The 11,724-nt window shown below is 42.6% G+C and overlaps 1 long non-coding RNA gene across 1 annotated transcript; it reads left to right on the top strand.

The window, feature by feature from the left end:
• Nucleotides 1–7,419: 7,419 nt before the first annotated feature.
• On the top strand, nt 7,420–9,612 carry LOC131024846 (uncharacterized). The gene is made up of 2 exons (XR_009102005.1): nt 7,420–7,799; nt 8,621–9,612. It is a non-coding gene; the product is annotated as an uncharacterized LOC131024846 (long non-coding RNA).
• Nucleotides 9,613–11,724: the final 2,112 nt, after the last annotated feature.

Below are 11,724 nucleotides of genomic sequence, written 5' to 3'. Positions count from 1 at the left end.
CATGCAGTTTAGGCTCGTGCGTCAAGGAGCTGTCTTCATACACTCCATTTTGTTGCTTTTCTTCATTTGACTCATTTTTGGCTTTTTCTGCTTTTCATTTTTTTTTTTTTTTTTTTTTTTTTTTTTTACATATGTACATGCTTCAACTTCTACCACCTTTCAAGGATAGTAACGTTTCAGGAACTTGCCGTTGATAGGCCCAACTCTGACGTTGTCATCAGAAAGAAGCCTGTATGCTCCGTTTGTGTAGACTTCCTTGACAACATATGGGCCATCCCACCTTGATACGAATTTGTTTCCAACACGATGAGTGACAACGATTGGCCTCCTCACAGCGAGGACCAAATCTCCAACTTGAAAAGAACGCACTCGCACCGTCTTGTTGAAAGACTTTGAGAGGCGAGCTTGGTAGCATTCTAACTTTTGCTGAGCTTCCAGCCTTTTCTCATCTAGAGCTTCGAGTTCCTCTAGACGCAGACGTGCATTTTCTTCTTCAGTTAGCCCTTCCTGAATGGCTATTCTCAAAGAGGGAATTTGTTGCTCGAGAGGAATGACAGCTTCAACCCCATATACCAAAGAGTAAGGCGTTGCCTGCGTAGGAGTTCTATAGGTGGTTCGATATGCCCACAATGCTTCCCCAATACGTTCATGCCAGTCACGCTTTGATTTTGAAACAATTTTCTTCAACAGATTGCACAAAGTCTTGTTGAATGCTTCAGCCAACCCATTTGCCGGTGCATTATACATCGATGACTTCCGTTGCTTGAAGCCGAATTTTTCACAAAGCTTGTTTATCACCGTGTTGCTGAAAGGTGTTCCATTATCAGTTATGATGTAGCGAGGAACTCCATAGCGATAGATGATGTTGGTCTTGATAAACTCAGCAACGGTCTCTTTCTTCACTTCTCTTAATGGTATCGCCTCAGCCCACTTGGAGAAGTAATCGGTCGCTGCCAAAATGTATAAATGCCCCCCTGATGATTTTGTCAATGGACCAACAACATCCATGCCCCAGGCATCAAAAGGCCAGGACGCAACCGTGGGGTGTAGTGGTTCGGGCGGCTGATGGATGAGGTTCGCATGAAATTGGCAGGCTTGACATCTTTGCGCATAATCCAAACAATCTTTCACCATAGTTGGCCAGTAGTAGCCCATCCTTTTGATTCGGAAGTGCAGCTTTGGACCTGACTGGTGAGCACCGCAAATGCCAGAATGCGCCTCTTCCATGGCTTTAGCAGCTTCCTCACTACTTAGGCACCTGAGAAATACTCCATCAAAAGACCTCCTATAAAGCGTCCCTTTGAAGAAAATGAAACGAGTGGCGCGCCGTCGGATGTCAACCCTTCGACGTGGATCATTTGGTAATTTATCATACTTCAAGTAATCGACCAACAGCTGGCGCCAATCTTCCTCCTCAATTTCGAAGACCTCAACAAGATGACTTTCAATTTCTTCACATTTCTCTTCTTCAAAAATAGGTGGTATAACCCATCTTTCACACACTGGAATTTGAATTTCGCCACTGATCATAGCTATAGTAGACGCGAGTTTAGCCAAGGCATCTGCTTGCTTATTTTCACTTCTTGGAACATGTTCGATTTCCACATCTCCAAGCCACTCAATGATCTTGCGAGCATACTTGACGTATGGCAATAATTCAGGTTTCTTCACTTCATACAGTCCAAGTATTTGATTAACCACCAATTTAGAATCACCATATACTTTGAGGTGAGATTGCTGCATATTCAACGCCATTTCCAAACCGAGGATCAGAGCTTGATATTCTGCTACATTGTTAGAGCAATTCTCAGTTAGAGTGAAGGAAAATGGCAGCACTTGACGTTCTGGTGTCACGAACACGATCCCGGCACCAGCACCTTCTTTATGAGATGCTCCATCGAAAAACATCCACCATGGTAGGGCGACATCGATTACAAGTGCATCTTCATCCGGGAGGTCATCACTTAGCTCCCATTCAGCCGGAATTGGGTGGTCTGCTAAGAAGTCTGCCAACACTTGTCCCTTCACAGCCTTTTGAGGAACATACACAATCTCAAATTGTTGCAGTTGGAGGTACCAACGTGCAAGCCTGTCAGATAAAACAGGTCTTGACATCACAAACTTTAAAGGGTTTGCCTTGGATATAAGGCGGACAGTGTGAGCTTGGAAATAATGCTTAAGCTTTTGGATGGAGAAAATCAATGCCAAACACAGCTTCTCAATTGGAGCATATTTCAACTCATTTGGTGTCATTGTTCTGCTCAAGTAGTATAATGCATTCTCTTTTCCACCTTCATTTTCTTGCGCAAGCAGAGCTCCCATGGATCGTTCTTGAGCAGCAATATACAAAATCAAGGGGCGTCCTGGCACAGGTGCTGCTAATACAGGAGGCTGCATCAAGTAAGATTTGATATTCTTGAAAGCATTTCTACATGACTCATCCCACTCGAATGGTATACCCTTCTTCATAATTCGGCTAAATGGTTGACACCTTCCAGCTAAATTTGAAATAAACCTTCGTAAGTATGCTAACTTCCCTTGCAAACTTTTCAGGTCATGGATATTTCGAGGTTCGGGCATTTTTAGTATGGCATCAATCTTTGCTTGTTCAATTTCTATCCCTTGATGGCGAACGATGAACCCAAGAAATTTGCCAGACTTGACACCAAATGCGCATTTTAGTGGATTCATCTTCAACTGATGTTTTCTCAATCGCTCAAAAACCATTCGTAGATCTTGTAGGTGATTACTTTGTTTCTTAGACTTAACCACCAAATCATCTACATAGCACTCAACATTTTTGTGAAGTATATCATCAAATATCTTCTGCATGGCTCTTTGGTAAGTGGCACCGGCGTTCTTCAACCCAAATGGCATCACTTTGTAGCAATAGATTCCTTTCGGGGTTCGAAATGCTGTTAACTCTTCATCATTTGGTGACATGCGAATTTGATTGTAACCGGAAGATCCATCCATGAAGGTTAATGCTTCATGTCCAGTTGTGGCATCGATCATCAATTCGGCAATTGGCAATGGAAAGTCATCCTTGGGGCATGCTTCATTCAAGTCCCTGAAGTCAACACATACACGAATTTGCCCATTTTTCTTTCTCACTGGAACAATGCTTGAAATCCATGTTGGGTATTTGACTTCTCTAATAAACCCCACATTGATGAGTTTGTTCACTTCAGCCTCAATTAGAGGAACTAATTCTGGTCGGAATCGGCGTTGGGCTTGCTTGACTGGTCGTGCATCCTTTCTAACGGCTAAATGATGAACAGCTATCTTGGAGCTCAACCCCGGCATTTCCTTATAAGACCATGCAAAGATGTCTTTGAATTCTTTGAGCAATTCGATATATGAGTATTCCTCATCAACGGTCAGCAACGCGCTGATGTAAGTGGGTCGTGGATCTTCAATAGTGCCCAAATTAATTTCTCTCAATTCATCAACAGTAGCCTTAATTCCTTCTTCAAACTGTTGAGGAGCTATTTCAGCGTCTTCTTATTCGACAACCACTTCTTCACATGAGGTGATATGGTTTGATGTAACAACATCTTCGCGACGCACTTGACCTTGAGTAGTATGAGGAAGAGGAACTGGATTACTAGCACTATTAGTAGTGTAGTAAGATGAAGCCACACTCTCTCTATCTTCATCATCGTCTTCGGCATCCCGTGTAAAGATGATTGTCTTCATTTTGGCCTTCAATTCTTTTCCACATGATATGAGCAAAGTGGTACACCTCTTCATATGAGAAGGAATCGAGCTCCTTAGCTTTTCTGTTATGTCCAATTCATTTGCCCTTTTTGTCACGTCCTTTTTCCATGACTTGCCTTTGCCAAGCCTTTTAAAGACAGATATTCGTTGAGCTTTTCTTTCATCCAATCTTTTGAAAACAGAAATCCTTTGGGTTCTCCGATTGCTTGAAGATTTCGGGATTTGCTTGGTGCTAGCATAGTTAGCAGTGGCTCTCTTGATGGCAATACGAATGGGGCTTTGCACCATGTATCCCAAGCCTGCCTTGGGATTTTGGCTTGTATTAGCAGTTTTTCTCACATGAGACTTTGACGTGGAGCTTTCTTGGGGATTGTATCCAGCGTTCACAAGGAGTTTGTATGCCTTCGGACCAAAGTGTTTTGAGAGTTCTTCGTCTGAGAGATCTCCATGTTCTGTGGCGCCACTTTGCTTTGGTCGGGCAAAATCTTTGAGTGACTGAGGAATGGGCTTTTTGGCATCAATCTTAGTCAAAGGGATGGTGAAACCTTCCATCTTTGGGCGAGATTCTTTCTCTTGGCGGGATCCTGACTCCTCCTGTGGTACATCCCTTTCCACCACTGTTGCTTTAGTTCTTCCCAAATAGAATTGAGCATCGGCGAAATGTGACTCTGCTTCTGTGAAAGGTTTGTGATCACCCACCACTTTTCTTACGGTGCCATTTTGATAGTATTTGAAGCATTGGTGCAATGTAGAAGGAATAACACCATTTTCATGAAGCCATGGTCGACCCAGAAGCATGTTGTAGGATGTCCTTGCATCAATCACATGAAGCAACGCTGTGGACTCCATGTCCTGCATCTGCAATCGCAGCCTTATAGTTCCAAGAGCTCTTTGCCCTTCATGGTTGAAACCTTGAATCATCAATCGACTGTTTGACAGCTCTTCTGCTTGGATTCTCAATTGCTTCAAAGTCCTTAGTGGCAAGATATTGACTGCCGAGCCTCCATCGATGAGAATTCGATTGACCTTTTGCTCCTGTGTATAACAACTCACGAACAATGGCCTGTTATGAGGTTCGAATCCAAGTTGCAAGTCTTCATTGGAGAATGTGATTGCCAATGCATCATCGTCTTCTTCCATGTTTATTTCAGGTTCTTCATCTACTTGGTTGGATGTATCATACAGGGTTCCAATACCTTCTATTATGTCATTCAAGTCGGTGGAGACCATATTTACAGTAGTAGCGTCTTCTTCAAGAGATATTTTCCCTTCTCGAGCTAACCGCATGACCCTGTCTTTGAAGATGAAGCAATCATGTATGGGGTGCCCAACCAGACGATGGTATTTGCAATAATTTGGATCGTCTGTCCTCCCTGCTTCATTTGGTCGCTTCATTTCTGGCAACTCGATAAGCTTTTCTTTGAGCAGGTCATCAAAAATTCCTGAAACATCAGAGTCTAAGAAAGGGTATTGCTTTTGTTGCATTTCTTTCAAGGTAAGTCTTCTTTGCCCCATGTCTCGGGAAGAGTTCTGATTGTCTCGTGGAGCATTCTGGTTGTCTTCCTGATTAACTTCTTTCTTTAGAAATTTCACAGAAGTTGCTTTCACTGCCATAGATTCCTTCTTTGGTGCTTTGTCATATGGTTTTCCTCCTTTCTTGAATTCTGGCTTGAATTTGCTAGACTCCTGGATTGGTGGTCCTTCGATCCCTCTTGCCATCATGCTCAACTCCATATCATGAGCTCTAGTGGCTAGTTCCTCGAATGTTCTTGGCTGGATTCCTCGCAGAATATATTGCAAGCCCCAATGCATCCCTTGAATACACATTTCGATGGCAGATGATTCAGACAATCGATCCTTGCAGTTGAGACAAAGGTTTCTCCATCGGTTGATGTAGTCAATGACTGGCTCTTCTTTGAATTGACGTGAACTTGTGAGCTCCACCATGCTGACAGTTCTTCTAGTGCTATAGAAGCGGTTGAGGAACTCATGCTCCAGTTGTTCCCAACTATCAATTGAGTTTGATTCTAAGTCGGTGTACCAATCAAAGGCATTACCTTTCAATGAGCGAACAAACTGTTTGACCAAATGATCTCCATAAGTACCAGCGTTGTTGCATGTTTCAATGAAATGAGCCACATGTTGTCTTGGATTTCCTTTGCCATCAAACTGTTGAAATTTTGGTGGTTGATAGCCAAGAGGCATCTTCATACTGTCAATTCGCCGAGTATATGGCTTGGAGTAAGTTAACGATGACTTGGAGCTTCCATCGGAGTTATTCTTCATTGTTGCTTCGATGAACTCTTTGAGTTGGTCAATGGGAATGAGGCCACCAGACGAGAAGAGAATGTCTTTTCCTGAAGGCCTTTTTCCATCACTCTTTGATTTGTCTTTGGAGATTTCTTCATCGTTATTCTCTCCATCTTCTTCGCTTTCTTCGCCTTCCCTATCGTTGTTGGCGTGGCTTGAATCTCCCTTTTCTCCTTTAAGCTTTGCAATCTGGGCATCTTGCTCTTGGATGTGCTTGGTTAGAGATTCAACCATCTTTGTCAAGTTCAAGAGTTGTTCCTCCATGGTGGAAGTGTTTGTCATCATGACACTTGCATGGAGTTGATAATTTTCAGTGGGGAATGTGAAGCTTCTCTTAAAGTTGTCATCTTCTTCATGGATAGATGGAAGACGGGAGGTCGACTTGGACACCTCTTGCATCAATTTTGCTTTGCTTCGCGTGATCACACCGATGCTTTCCGAAGAACCTTTAGATGAAGCTGGAGTAGTTGCATTTGGTTGAATGGACATTGTTCAAGATTTTTGGTGAAGAGTAGAGATGAGAGGTAGAGATGTCCCACCGGGCGTGCCAAAATTTGTAAACACAAATTTTTGTATTTCAATTTGATAAAATACAAAATGCGTTACAAAGATAATTTGATAGATTTGAGAATAGATTTATGCGGGTTGCAATATCTAGTTAATCCTCTGATTCTTCTCTTCCATTTGATTCTTGAACAAGCTCGAAGGTTATTGAAATACTTGATTTGATGACGCCAATCCAAGGGACTTAAGTCGTGATTTTGGATTGAACGTTGAACTTGATTTGATTTAAGAAGAACGTCCTTAGAATTTGTAAGAACGCCTTGAAGCTTTGGGACTTGGTTGATTTGATTTGAGGAAGATCGTTCTTGGAATTTGTAAGAACGCCTTGATCACTTGAAGATTTGAAGGTTTGATCACTTGAAGATACTTGAAGAATACTTGAAGATTTGAATACTCAAATACTTGAAGATTCGAAGAAGACTTGAACGCTAGATAGAATTCTTCAAGATACTTGAATACTTGGAAGAATACTTGAACTCTCCAATTCTTCGTCTCTTCTACTTGTGATACTAGAGAGAATTCTTATGCTCTTCAATCTTCCGTTCCTTCACGTTGTTGGTTATGAGCTCCCAACACCTCTATTTATAGATTTTAGAGATGGGCTTCGTGGGCTTTATGGGTTTTGGGCCTCCATGTATGGGCCTTAGGGCTTTAGGTGACCAATAAGCCCATTAATTCATTATATTAAATATTAATCATATATATCTATTTAATTAGGAATAAAATCCCATTTAATAAAATAGAAAATATAATTGAATATTTAATTCATGAATTTACACGTGGCACGATTTAATTCGACGACAATTTAATTGTCTACAGGAGACTCCAGGCAACTTACTCGCCGGTCTTTGGCAGCAGCGAACGGCAACGAACCGCGTGGTGCCGAAGGCGAGAGACGACGGTGGAGCCTTGCGGCAGCTACTGAAACGGGCTTGGAGCGCGGTGGTGGTATTTGGCTTCGGCTTTGTAGCGGTCTCCAGCTTCTTCTCAGCGGGCGTAGCAGTAGTCGGAAATCAATCTCTGTTTCTTGGTGATTTTAGGCTCTTCGGCAATCGGCATCTCCAGATGGCTGTGACCACTGCTGCTTCTCTTCGGCCAGCAACGGAGCCGCCTGTCCTCTCCTTTAAACAAACAAACTCCCTTATCCAGTCTTTGTTCACCAAACAATCAAAGGGAGTATTTTCCAGCTGCCAAGTTTCGGATATGTAAGTTCAGCTTAATCTCCTCCATTCTTTCATAGCTTCTCCTGTTCCTTTAAACAAGGAGGAGGGCGACCGCCTTGATTCCATCGGACCAGAGAGCACCAACAGCGTTTGAGAGACAGAGACGACCCCGCTGAAGGTCGAATCAGGGTTGTTCGCGGTGCCAAAGCAAAGGCGCGGCGGACCTCGGAAACAGCGGCAGCAGCGGCCCCGCTTGCCGGTCGCTCAGTGACGGCGTCAGTGACGATTTCTGGTGGAGGAGAAATTAGGGCTCTTGATGGTGCGTTTTCTGAGGGTTCATTTAAGAGGTGAAGGGGGAGAGAGGAGCAGACAAGGTCGCGCCGACCGATTTGAGCGGCAATCTCGCCGGAGGAGGAAGGGCCTAGCGGGGAATTTCCGATTTGAACTTTGAGGGCTGAGAGAAAGTGAGATCTGGTTCGTGTTGTGAGTGGCGGAAGTGTGTGGGAGATGGAGGCCGGTCGACGGCTTCCTCGTCGAAGGGAGCCGCGACGGCGGGTTTTGGCTGAAGAGGGGCGGACTGTTGGTGTGTGTGTTAACTAAGAGAGAGAGAAAGAAAGAGAGATTGAGGCTTGTGGGCTTTTCTTAAAAGAAGGAGTTTGGTCGGATTTTTAGAGAAAATGATTATGTTGGGCCTTTTAAGTTAATCTTTCACCAATAAAACTTGGCCCAAAATTATTAATAAGCTGAATACTTCTCTGATGGCGCACACGCTGATTTCTTCCTTCTTCCTCTTCTTCTTTTTTTTTTTTTTTTTTTTTTTTTAAGTCAACCCCAATTTTGAATATTGTTTATTTTTCTTGCAGTTGATGGCAATGGGAGCTTGGAAGCTTGTGTTAAAGATTGGCATAGTCTCATTAATCAACTTCATGGCGGATTTTGCCCCAAACGAGATGCTTTGAGTATTTGCAAAGTTCGAAATCTATTGTCTTCTTTCTTTCAGTCTTGACATCTCCATCAGCCCGACTAAAGACCATCCTCAGAGAGTTCATCCAAAAATCTGGCAGCAGCCCATCTAAGACTTTATTTGAGTGATGTTTACTTTGCACTTCAGGTGGCTCAATTGGCTTTTAATCAGATTTCGGGTGCGCTCGGATCTGGGCCATTGTGAGTCCAACCTTTGAAGATTGTTGGTTACATTTTCTCTTTGCGCGCATTCGAGCAGGCTAGATGACTCAATGGTGTTCTATTATGTTTGGCGAACATGTGTTTCAACTCCACGAGCGCATTCAACTTTAGCTTGGAGAGAAGTGAATTTGTCGATGCATAGCCGACCTCAATGCCAGATGACTCAATTCTTTGACAGGTCTTGGGTGCGCTCAGGCCTGGGATTGTTTGAATCTGGTTTGAGCGAGGTTGTTGTTATGTTTGGCATCTCACGAAGTTGGGAGAATTCTGCACAACGGCTCGAGAAGATTGAGTATTTTCTTCTTGATGCTTAAGCCAAGGAGAATGAAGCCATCGTCCGAATTGCTTTGATCAAGGAAGTGCTTGCTATGATAGAGAGGTGGAAGACAGAGATGACGTTGTCCTTCAAGCAAGATAGTGCCTCCTTTCATATTGTCCGAGGTGCAATCCCAGAATTCAAAAGAGATTTTGACAAACATAAAGTTGCACATGTTGATGAGAAAATGCTGCGGAATTTTGAAGACTTCAGAGTCACTTTTGATCTCTGCTCAGAGAACTTTGGAGGATCAAGACCCATTTGCTTAGTATTGATGCAAACCGCAGTTTCTATCATTTCTCTCTTGATGATTCTTATTTGGTTTGTGATGGATATTTTGACATCTTCTCCAAATGCTTGTGCTTCTTTTGATGGCTTGATTTTCTTCCCAATTTGAGACATATTCGGCTTCACATAATCAACTTAAATCATAACTTTGATGATATAAATTGAAAAGAGCCAAACACAATTCATGACTGAACTTAGAAATTATCTAAGCTGCCTACGTACCCTTTTTGAAAGGGATCAAGTCAAAACGTAGTTCATATGATCAACGGGTGTTTGAGATTGGGTGCCGTGCACAGTTTATACTCATGCGGGCCAGGAGTAACATGCAGTTTAGGCTCGTGCGTCAAGGAGCTGTCTTCATACGCTTCATTTTGTTGTTTTTCTTCATTTCTGGTTTCCCATCTGACTCATCTTTTCGGCTTTTCTGCTTTTCATTTTTTTTTTTTTTTTTTTTTTTGCTTTTCTGCTTTTATATATTTTTTTTTCTATTTTTTGGCTTTTTTTTTTTTTAAATAACTATACACATATATACATGCTTCAACTTCTACCACCCTTCAAGGATAGTAGTACTTCAAGAACTTTCCGTTGAGAGTGATAACAATTGGCCTCCTTGCAGCGAGGGCCATGTCTCCAATTTGAAAAGAGGGCGCTCGCACTGCTTTGTTGAAGGATCTTGAAGGAAGAGCTTGATAGTATTCCAATTTTTGCTGGACTTCTAATCTCTCTTCATCCGGAGTTTCCAGTTCTTTGGGGCTCAAGTGCGAATTCTCTTCTCCAACGACCATTTTCTCGCAGGAGGTGATATGGTTTGCTATGACAACGTCTTCATCCTTTTGGCGAGGATCTTTGCAATCAAAACACGTCTTTATGCTTTCATTTCTCTGGCGTATGAAGGCTATATTCTCTGCGACGCCTGTTGTGATAACGCCACTTCTAACGAGACTTGCAATTTCACGACGCACTTGACTTTGAGTAGTATGAGGAAGAGGAACTGGATTACTAGCACTATTAGTAGTGTAGTAAGAGGAAGCCACACTTCCTCTATCTTCTTGATCTATGGCATCTCGTGTGAAGGTGGTGGTCTTCATTTGAGCTTTCATTTTTTTCCCACATGACATAATCAAAGTGGTGTATCTTTTCATTCGAGGAGGGATCAAACTTCTCCATTTCTCTGTTATGTGCAGTTCATCACTCCCTTTTGTCTTGCTTCGTTTCCATGATTTACCTTTGCCAAGTCTTTTAAAGACAGATACTTGTTGAGCTTCTCTTCTACCCATCATTCTGAAAACAGAAACCCTTTGAATGTTTGACGATTCCAGGGTTTGTTGGGTGCTAACATAGTTAGTGGCAGCTCTCTTGATGGCAATTCGAATGGGGCTTTGCACTGTATATCCCAAACCTGCTTTGGAGTTTTGGCCTGCGTTATCAGTCTTTTCCAAATGAGACCTTGACATAGAGCTTTCTTGAGGATTGTATCCAGCATTCACGAGGAGTTTATATGCCTTCGGACCAAAGTGCTTTGAGAGTTCTTTGTTTGAGAGATCTTCATGCTCTGTGATGCTACTTTGCTTTGGTCGGACAAACCCTTCAAATGGTTGGTGAATTGGCTTCTTGGCATCAATCTTCGTTAAAGGCATGGTGAATCCTTCCATCTTCAGAAAAGATTCTTCTTTCTTTTTCTCCTGGCAAGATCTCAACTCGTCATGTGATGTATCATCTTTCACCATTGAGACTTTGGTTCTTTCCAAATAGAACTTAGCATCAGCAAAATGTGATTCTGCTTCCGTAAACGGCTTTTGATCACCAACCACTTTTCTTATGGCACCATTTTGATAGTACTTGAAGCATTGGTGCAATGTAGAAGGAACAACACCATTTTCATGAAGCCATGGTTGACCCAGAAGCATATTATAGGACGTCTTGGCATCGATAACATGAAGCAACGCTGTCGAATCCATGTCCTGCATCAGCAATCGCAACCTTATAGTTCCAAGAGCTCTTTGCCCTTCATGATTGAAACCTTGGATCATCAATCGACTGTTTGACAGCTCATCTACTTGGATTCCCAATTGCTTCAAAGTCCTTAGTGGCAAAATATTGACCGCCGAGCCTCCATCGATGAGAATTCGATTGACCTTCTGCTCCTGTGTATAACAACTCACGAACAATGGCTTGTTA

Source organism: Salvia miltiorrhiza, chromosome 1 (genome assembly GCF_028751815.1).
Source record: "Salvia miltiorrhiza cultivar Shanhuang (shh) chromosome 1, IMPLAD_Smil_shh, whole genome shotgun sequence".
In the NCBI taxonomy this organism is placed as follows: domain Eukaryota; kingdom Viridiplantae; phylum Streptophyta; class Magnoliopsida; order Lamiales; family Lamiaceae; genus Salvia; species Salvia miltiorrhiza.
The sequence above is the reverse complement of the archived record's forward strand: the minus strand, read 5'-3'. Positions and strand labels throughout refer to the sequence as shown.